This window comes from Halyomorpha halys, unplaced genomic scaffold (assembly GCF_000696795.3).
Source record: "Halyomorpha halys isolate HHAL.00 unplaced genomic scaffold, Hhal_1.1 Scaffold1083.1, whole genome shotgun sequence".
Taxonomy (NCBI): domain Eukaryota; kingdom Metazoa; phylum Arthropoda; class Insecta; order Hemiptera; family Pentatomidae; genus Halyomorpha; species Halyomorpha halys.
In genome coordinates, this window is record NW_027113377.1 from 251,624 (window position 1) to 262,348 (window position 10,725).

Sequence of the window (10,725 nt, forward strand, 5' to 3'; positions counted from 1 at the left end):
TTGAAATTATTAAGGTTTCTAACATCATATTGAAATAAAAAAAAATTGGTAGAAGCTGGTTTTGTATGACATTGTGACATCAGAACTTGAAAAGTTTTCATTAGGAAATAATTTAAAAAATTTCTTCTTGGGTTATTAAGTTATTGACTGCAAGAAACCAAATTTAATTATTAATAGTGTTGATAAAATCAATTAATTGGAAATAGTTATTTATGTATAACCGATTTAAATGTGTAATTGAACAGGCTGTTAAATATTCCCCATTTATGAGAGAAATAATCTACTTGCTGAAATCTTTCTATAAAGGAGAATGTTAGTGAAGAAAATTTATGGAAATTCCTTCATAAAGGATGATACAAACATTCCTTATTAAATGCCATCTTCAGTAGTTCAAGGGTTGACATTGATATGATGTGTGAAGAGGTAAATAAGAAAATACCTGGTTTGTTTTAAGAGAAAGAGGAATTGTAGTTAGTGGTAAATCAGATCATGAAATTTGGTAGTGGTTTTTGAATTTGGGATAAAACCAAATAAAGTTTGAAATAACCTGTATTATATTTTATTACACAAGAAATAATGGTATAGAAAATGGATAAATGAAAAATGTTATTTCAAGAAAAATAATAAGGAAGGAGTCATTTTACATCAGGGTAACTGAAAAATAAAAATAAAACAAAATGTCTCTTAGCTTAACTATTAATTATGGCAATACTATTTTGACCAACTGTATAATTTAAAAGAAAATTGAGAATCAGAATAGCTGAAAATATAAAAACAATTCTAAATTGTCCATTAGCTTAATATCAAACAAATGAAAAAGTTATGAGCCATTACTTGAAACACATTTCAAAATATTAGAGGATGAGAGGGGAGCTTAGGGTTTCTATTTCTATTATTCTATTATTCCCTGGATACTAACATATTAACACCACCACAGCAAAAATTCTGCTAATGCGCCAAACTACACCTTAAGTTTTTGTAACAAATTATAGAATAAAAAACTTTATGTAAAATCAAAACATTTAATTTATGTAAAGTAGTCAATCAGATTTTAGTGGAAAATGGCCTGATATGGATTTTAATATAGATTCAAAATAGTCTCTATTTTCTTTCACATGATGCTGTTGCCATTCCACAATGCAATTTGGTCCACCTATCTTCTTGTCTAATTTATTTTCCATATTCAAGATACATAATTCACGCATGTAATTATTCCAGTCTATAACAGTTTAATCCGATAAATCAAACTACTTTTCACAAAATTTAACCGATATCAGCTCCTGGCACCAGCAGTATAGGAATCTTAAAGCTGAACAAAATGGAATTGTGCTCAAATCAAATAAGGTGTCTTTCCTAAACCCCGCTTGCTGATCATACTGTCATAAATTACATTTCCAAAATTTAAGTTACTAAAATATAGTTACATGTCCAGGGAATTGCTACATGTACGTTTTTAGGTAAATATTTCGCTCCTGAAGAAATAAAATTGCATCTTGTTCTGTTATTGGCAAATATTTTTTTTTTTTAATGTTTATTGCTATGCAACTCTACATTATAATACATTTAGTAAATTTGATCTAAGTTAAATTGGCGTGTAGAGAAACTACCCATTCATAGCACTCTAATGACATTTTACATTAGCTGGTCTCATGGCCATCTTCTTTTCAGGCACCTCGGAGAATTGCCAGGAATGGAAGAGGATGCAAGGTTAGAAACAAGGGGGTTTGAGTGGTTAGGGAGTTTATAATGGAAGGGATGATATCTGGTTGGGGCTAGATCAGTTACATAAACATTAAGGTCTTTATGTATTATTTGTGACAAAGTAAGGAGCATTGAGGATTTTACGAAGGACTTTGGATTGTAAGGATTGAATACGAGAGGAATTCAAAGGTTTAGTGGAGCCCCAAAGCTCAACTCCATATGTCTAGATTGGCCTTATTACAGTCATGTAGATCAGTCTTTTGTGATGTGTTGGAAGTTCAGACCGTTTGTCTAGTAAGTGCTGTAATAGTCGAAAAAGTTCATTTCTTCGTGTGGTTTTTGTTTTAAAAATCTTGCTTTGCCTCTAGTGGTATATCCCATTCTCCTGTTAAAACATATATGATGGATTGACAATCTTAGAAACATATCCATATTTAACAATTCAGTTTGATATTAAGGGAAATGTGACTAAAAATTAAAAAAAAAATTATTACTATGAATATTATTGAAAAATTTCAAAATAAGCCATAAGTATCTCCAATACCCTTAAAGAAACAACCAATTCATATATCACTATGGCCTAAAACAGAACAGAGACTGAAACTTCCACCAATAAGAGCATAGAAATGTATGTAGTATTAGTTTATCTTTTTATGTTCTGAGCAAAAATGTAGCTAAGGAGTGGGTCTGCTTCAGCCATTAACATTGGAATTGGAGCAGTTGTTTATTCAAGTAACTTCCTACTGCCATACCCTGTTGCAGCTAGACATAACTCATTATGGAGAAAGGAGGGGTTTTCCAGAGAGGTAAACATTATCTCCTTTCAATTTTTTTTTTTTTTTTTTTTAAATAAAAACAATATAATTCCAGTGTAATGGCTGAAACCATTTGTACGTCCGCCATACTTGCCTCTCTGAAAAACACTAGCATGTGGATGGTACGCTCGGACGGCTTCTTTGTTTACCGAACATTCGTACAAGTGTCCGACACGCGGCGAGTGGCCAATATGTAGATCCGCCATAAAGGTTAGTGAGTTTCTGAGATGATTCCTTAGAGTGAGGAAACTGGAGAACACCTATTTTTTCACTGTTTTTGTTTAAAGCTTAAGTGAAAGAATTAAATCCCTTTTATTATTATAGAATTAAAGCACTTTAACAGAGACTCTGCCTAAGCGACCCTGATGAAGGCCAGAAATTAAGGTCGAAACGTTGGCGTAAATAAATACGGTTTGTATATTTGTGTATCTTGCTGACCGCACCCCCACCCATCTTCTGCTCATCATAAATCCCTTTTTATTTAAGTGTGGGGATGGGGGACGTCTTTAAATTTTGAGTAGATATTAGATAGTGTGTTGTGAGGTCTAAAAGCAATACGAAGGTTAGGCGTAGGAGAACGTAAGAATTTTTGGATGTTATCTGAAAAAGAGGGGGTGTATGGTAGTTACCTATATAAGAGGATAGAGAGGGGTTGTGAAGAACTAGGTGACGTGGTGAGAGGATTTTTGTGGTTGCTTATAAGTTTATGAAGGATATAGGGGGGGAAGTTATTAGTTAAGAGTATTTGTTTAATGCGGTGTGTGTTTCTTTCATGGTAATGAGAATCGGAGAGGGAGAGGCAATGGTGAATAAGGTTTTTGGCTACGTTAATTTTTTGATGGTAAGGATACTGGCAGTGGTAGTTTAAAAGTCTATCAGAATAGGTTGGTTTAGTGTACCAGTGAGTAGATATGGAATTGTTTGGTTTTTTTATGATGAGGAGGTCAAGGAAAGGAAGGGAGTGATTATTTTCAAGTTCTACAGTACAATTAAGGTATGGATGGTAAGAATTAAAGGCGGATAACATGTCAGGAATCAGAGACCCCGAGCAACTTGTATGACCTCTTAAAGAGTTATCTTGAGAACGGAAAAATAAAGATACGAGGCAACTTCTATGAAATCGAAGATACCATAGAAAGAGGTTGTCCTCAGGGCTCTGTCCTTGGTCCTGCTTTGTGGAAATTGGTCTTTGACGAGTTGTTGGGGGTGCTTGAAGAGGAGCGGTTCCCTGCCACAGCTTGCTGTCATCAAAAGAAAGAAGTATGTAGTGGTCAGCGATAGTAAAGGATAATAAAAGATCGTAGAGTTGAAAGGAATTTTGGATATCATAAGAATTATTGTGACAGGGTTAGTAAACAGGGAAGTAAGAATTTACTGAGTTTGACAAATGGAGAATTGAAATTGGAAGTGATAGAATGGAGTGGGGTATCAGGTTTATGAATTTTAGGAAGTCTATAAAAACGTGAAGCAACAGAATTATAGGAAATAAGATTTCTGTACGTTGGGCAGTTGATCTGTTGAGAATGTAAGAGGTCCTTGAGAGGTAGGTTGAATTTGGTTTGTAGTGAAGGAGTCGGGTCCCGGGATGTGGGTGCATATGTAGATCGGTCAGATAAAAGTAAGGCCATTTTTTTATTGTAGTCTGAACAATCCATGAAGACAGTTTTGTGGCCTTTGTCTGCTCTAGTGATAATGATGTGATAGAATTTTTAAAAAATCAGGTGAAAGAAATGCCTTTAAATAATTGAGGTAAAAAATTATAATTGACGGAAGGAGAATGTAGAAGATGATTAGGAATGATATTGCTAATAGAAGTACGGTATAACTTTTTACTGTCATTGGAATAAGGGGTCTATTGTGAATATATTCTACATCGGTGAGAAGTTCTGGGATGATTTTTAATGAAGAGTTGGGACTTGAACAATTTGGACCTAAGCTAAGAATATTACAAAGATTGAGGAAAATATAAGTTGAAGAAATTTTGTGAACCCTTGAAAATACAATTTTTATATTTAGTCTTTACTTTTTAAAATAGTAAATATATTTTAGGGTCCTTAATATTCACATTTAAATGTGTCGGTTTGAACAAAGAAATAAGCACGCATTCCTCGAGATCGGCTCAATGGTTTTTCATTGTTGAAGCACCATATTATTAGATATATAATTTACTACAATTTCTATTCATTATACATTTCAAATTAAATGAAGGGTTTTATAAATAATTACATTAATTTGGGAAATCCTCATTAAGGTTAAATAGCCTTCACATGGTGTAACAAAATTCCCACTCCTTGATCTTCACATTGTAGGAGAGTAAGGTTATGCCACCTCTCTGGGTAAAGGCCTTTATTTTGTCTTCATTGCTCATACCAAAACCAAGCGCTGAATACGTTTTTTTCAGGTTCTTTGTCTATAACTATTTGTTGAGTGTATTGAATTTTTGTGGAAAGTCAACTTCATTGAAATGAATGGCTATCTAAGTAATGAAACGAGAGAGAAAGTAAGGTGTCTACAAAAGAAGATTAAAATAATTAAAGGCCTGCTAACATCTTTAGTCAAAAGTAACAAAACAACATATACACTATATTGTTAAGCGAAATCCCATTACATCAGCCGCCAGAATAGATGAAGAGGTCGGATTAAATTTCAATACCACGTTCAGTTTAGAAACACAATGAAATATAATTAGGTGTAGATAGTTGACCGTAGATTAATGCTTGAAGAAGTTTGCCGGGGGGGTGCGGTCAGCAATGAATAAATATGATTTTGTTTATTTATGTTGTTCTTTGCTGACCGCACTCCCCGACAAACTTCTTCATGAAATATAATTAATACGGTAGGGTTTAAACATTAGATTACTGAGAACCGCAAAAAACGGCTCGAGTTTGCCAAATCATTGGTTAATAAAGACTTAAAATTCTAGAAAAATGTAATTTTTTCAGATGAAAGTAAACAATTTCAAACAACTTCTCTTCAAATTTGCGATCAAATGAAGGGTTTTATAAATAATTAGATTAATTTGAGAAATCCTCATTATCGTTAAATAGCCCTCCCTCACTGGCACTCAACCAAACTCCTCCTCTTAGACTTCTCATCTTCACATAGATGAGGTATGTCACCTCTTTGGGTAAAGCCCTTTGGTCCTAATCGCTCATACCAATACCAAGCGTTGAGTAGTGCACGCCATTTTTAGTTTCTTTGTTCTTTGTCAACTGTTTGTTGAGTGTATTGAATTTTTGTGAAAAATCAACTACATTAAAATGATTGCCTGTCTAAGTTATGAAACTGGAGAGAAAAAAAGGTGTTTGAGAGAAAAGATTGAAATTATTAAGGATCTACTAATATCAGAGGCGGATCCAAACTCTATTGTGGAGACAGTCTTTTGCCCTAAGGATTCCACCAGGTTACATGAAACTGTAGATTTAAAGGAGGCAGAAGAACTTCTGAAAAGTGGTGCAGATGTAAATAAGAAAAATGGATGGGGCGAAACACCACTGCACCTTGCTGTTTCCCGAGGTAAAAGTTTTGACTTTGTCCGTTTGTTGATTGAGAATGGAGCAGAAGTAAATGTATGTTCTGGTCTGGGGCGTACACCTTTCCATTTAGCATTGAAGAGAGGGAAGCATGCTGATGAGGATATATGCAGTCTATTACTCTTTTGTAGAGCCGATCTGGATCCTTATAATCGAAAATATTTTTCCAACAATAATCGTTTGCCAGCATACAAAAGAAAATGGTTTGATAGGGCTGACATAGCTATTATTAAGTCTTTGTTAAGATTAACACTTCTATATGGATACAGTGAAAGTTATGTTGAGGAAATTAAAACCGTCTTCTTGAATGAAAAGGCTTACTGCCATGAGGTAAGACAATTCACTAACACTTGTATCAAGGAAGTAACACTTTTAAAGAGAGAAAAAGTTGGTAAAGATATTTTTTTGTTTGACGTGATTACTTCTGAACCTGAAGAGTTGCCATTGGGACCAGTGGAACTGCAAATACATTTTCCTCTGAAATATAAGATATATTATGATATCATTGAAAATAGGGTGAGTAGATATATGAGGAGGGTATTTCTATTTAAAGTTCTACAAGATGCAAAGATGGTGATAGTGTCAGAGACATCAAATAAACAAATTCGTGTAGATAACGATAGCTTAATTATGGTTTGTAAGAATCTTGGCAATAATGATGTTAGTAATGTTGTAAAGGCTTTATTTGATGAGGATACACTTCATCAAAGGCTTCAATTGTTAGAGATTTAAATATAATTAATAGGTTTTATGTATGCACAGATTATACAATTTTTGTTATATATTTACTTGAAAGTATATTAGATATAATTATTTTACTAATTTTTTACCTATTTCTTTTTTTTTTATATTTAGGGATTTCTAAGTTACTTTCAAAACTTGTATGCTTAAATACATTAATGCTTCTAGTTCTATCTTACTATATTTATAATGTTTAACTTTCTTGAGACTGGTATTTTTATTCTATATATAAGTCTGACGTTTCGGCCTATTCGGCCTTCCTCAGGGACAATCTTAGAACTAAATCATTTAACAGCTTCATGCAGGCTATTCTGCCCTGGTCAATCCAGCAAATTACCCTAATTAGTCAATTTTCACATTAAAATAAAAATAAAAATTATTTATCACAGTCACCTTTGTTGAAAATGTATCACAACGTTGTACATTAGATTAATTTGTTGGATTGACCTAGGCCAAATATTCTATATGAAGCTGTGTTTTTTTTAATGTTTTGAGACTTAAATGAATAAAATTTTATTTATTTAAACATTAATGGATTAATAATTAAATTCTTGTTACATATTTTGTATATTATCCAGGACTAGATTTATTTTTTATATCATGTGATATTGTTCCAGCACCAAAGTTATGTAATTGGTTGTTCTTATTCTTTATGTGTTTATTTATGTATTGGTGATTCAGTTTGATACATATTTATGATTTCACCAGTAAATACTTGTAGGCCCACAGTGTTAAGACTGATTGTTAATTATGTATTATTAAGACAAATTATTATCAAATGTCGGGTGTTAAGACTGCTTTAACAATGTATTGTGATCCTAATGTAATTGTGATTTTAAGTATAAGTATGTTGAAATGACATTCCAGTTCATGTTTTATTTACTCTGTATATGTTTACAAAATATTTTTATTTATTATTTTTTAAAATATAAATTTTTGATAGTTTTATACATTTTAATTTAGTAAACCTTTCATTTCTGAAATATTAAAGTTAAGATTGACATAATTGTCGGATAATATATTTCCATTTTGCTTTAATTTTGGCATATCCCTTAGTTTTGAATATTGCATATCTGAACTGTAATGCGAACACTCCTAAATTTTGTCAGAGTGAGTGGTACATTTTAAGCTTAATTAGGGGGATTGTTAGGCTAACCGTGACAATTTAGCATTACAAGGTTTTATGAAAGAAGACAATGGCACTCAGTAGTAATGATTAAGTGATGTTATGACTAAACCAGATAAGCAGAATACTACTTTTGAAATATTTTTAATTTACTAGGAGGACATTGGGATAGCGTTGAAAACATAAAACCCCTGTGGTCTGATTCTTCTTATGTTTTTATTAAATAATTAAAGTTCTTCTCCCCTTGGGTTATTAAGCTATTGATCTGCTAATTTAAGCAAGAAATAAAATTTAATAATTAATAATGTTGATGAAATCAATTAATTACAAAAAAATTATTTATGTTGAATATTGTCCCATTGTGTAATGGTAAAATTGAACAGCCTGTTCAATATTCCTTATATATGAGAGAAACGATCTGGTTGAAAACCATTCCAGAAATCTTTCTATAAAGGAGATTGTTATTAAATAAGATTTCTAGAAAATCTTTCATATGGATTGTAAACACATTCCTTGTTAAATGTCATCTTCAGTGGTGCAAGGGTTGTAATCACATGATGTGAGAAGGGGGAAATTAGAAAACACCTGTTTTGTTTTAAGAGTAAGAGCTTTTGTAGGTAGTAGTAAATCAGATCATGATATTAGGTACTTTCTTTTTACTTTGATAAAACCAAATAAAGTTTTGGCAATAACCCTGTTATATATCTCATAACATAAGAAATCATGGTATAGACAATGGGTAGATAAATGTAATTTCAAGAAACATAATACCAAAGGAGCCATTTTACATGAGGATAGCTGAAAAATAAAATGTCCCTTAGCTTAACTATTAATTATTAAAGAATTAATTATGCCAATACTATTTTGATCCACTGTATAACTTACGAGAAAATTGTGAACAGAATAGCTGAATTAGATTACACAAGAAATAATGGTATAGGTAGGAGGTATTGCATCTTAGTTTTTTTGTTTTGTTTAATACTGGGAAGTATGATTCTGTCTTAAACAATAAAAGGATTTCTGTTAATACAATAGAAAATAGTTATATTGTGACCAATTGTTGTTAAGGTAGTTATAGCTAGTTCCCATAATGATGTTGCTTTCTCATTTATTCAGTACCGAATAAGTTTAAATCTCCATTTTATTATTCCAATCATTGTGTCATAAATTTAATTCAATGTAAAAACTTTATTATTCATTATGACTTTTTTTGAAAATCAATTAACCATGAATAACCAATTAACAAGGTGGGATGTAAATAATCTGGAAGATTCCTTAAACAAACTTCACTTGGAAGGCAAAAACAATTTGAGGAAATTTCCCTATTACGTGTAAACATTAGTTCTTTAATAAAACATCGGGATGAATTTATTTTATCAACTAATGCACTTATCTTTAATCCAGAGGAGGAACATGAAAAAATCGCGATTGGATGCTCAACTGTGTTGCAGTTGCAGTTTACTAATCTGTCCAATAGGCAATATTAAAAGGGTTGAAAGACAATTATTTGAGAACAATCTAATACATTTTTGTTTCTTTGTTTCCTCTAATCTCTATTGATAAGAGTTTAATCTTATTTGCTTCTACAGTATGTTTCTTTGTTTTGTGAATTATAAGCCCAGATTTATTCTTGAATGATGACTGACAAATAGGACATATTTGAGAACAACCTTCGATTGGAAGATTTCAATATTCAGAACTTGCAATATCATCATTTATTTGAGGTCTCTCGAAAAGAAGCTGTCTTGTAAATCTTGAATTATTCTACATTCATAATTGTTCATGATCTCTGAAGGATCTTGAAGGAAAATTTCATGGTGAGTAACAGATTTCCCCATAATGATTCCTGTATCTTCCTATTCACCTTAGACAAGTTTAGGACTGTTTTCTTGATTATTCTCCAGAATGGTGATAACCGAATCCAGGAAAATTCTGCATATTATATAAACTGGTTGAATAAATAAATGAGTCAAAAGCATAAGGTTATATTTATACTATGTGATTAGGTTAAAAAAGAAATACATATATTACAACATATAATAGGGGTATTCATGATGTGTAAAATTTTATAAGTATAGGATTGTGAGCAGTCCTATTTAAAGTCATGTTGAATGTTAAATGCATAAGAGCTCCCAGCGGATTTTCTGAGCAACTTATTTTAAAGTTTCTCCTTCGAAAGCTGCATGTTATTGTTTAATTCTAAGTTTTCATTAAAGTAATTTATTAAAACATGGTTCAATTGAGTGAAAAGTGAAAGTTGGGCTACTGAGTGTCTTGTTGGTCTTTTAAGTGCTAGGGAGAGAATCAAAATGAGTTAATTTACATTATTATTAACGCCATCCATTGCTTTATTACTTATAAAAAACATCCAAAACAATACTAACGCCTCTGGATTCTTTCTTTAATAATAGGACCATTTAGAATGGAGATTTCACAATTAATAAATAAACATTACAGTTAATCTTAAAATACCAAAGGTAGTAAAAGGTAATACCCAATACGATTTATTCCTTTTTCACATAATAAAGCATTCACTAATTATTTGTTTTTTCTGTTTTAGAGGGATCAGGAAAAAAAAAATTAAATTATAACACAAACTACGAGCACGTAACCTTAACTAACACCACAACAAACAAAATGGTGACGAGCTCAGCTGGTCTATTGCGTGATGTCATTCCGCATTTAACAGACCTAGTAACAGACTCTCAACCATGTTATATGTTATTTCCTTTTAACATGATATTAGGGGTATTCATGATGTTGTGTTAAATGTAAAATGTTTTACCATGTTAAATGTTATAACTATAGG

At 31.8% G+C, this 10,725-nt stretch overlaps 1 long non-coding RNA gene across 3 annotated transcripts in view; it reads right to left on the minus strand.

Annotated features, from left to right (window-relative positions):
- LOC106688218 (uncharacterized) overlaps positions 1–10,725 on the minus strand; it is a 32,685-nt gene that overhangs the window by 10,195 nt on the left and 11,765 nt on the right. Inside the window, exon 1 of one of the 3 annotated variants that reach the window (XR_001344293.3) lies at positions 10,411–10,694. The exons of 1 other annotated variant lie outside the window; for it this stretch is intronic. This is a non-coding gene — a long non-coding RNA (uncharacterized lncRNA). Of the gene's footprint in view, positions 1–4,742; positions 5,282–10,410; positions 10,695–10,725 lie in introns of those variants that run through there. One more of the 3 variants, XR_001344294.3, reaches the window with a different exon arrangement.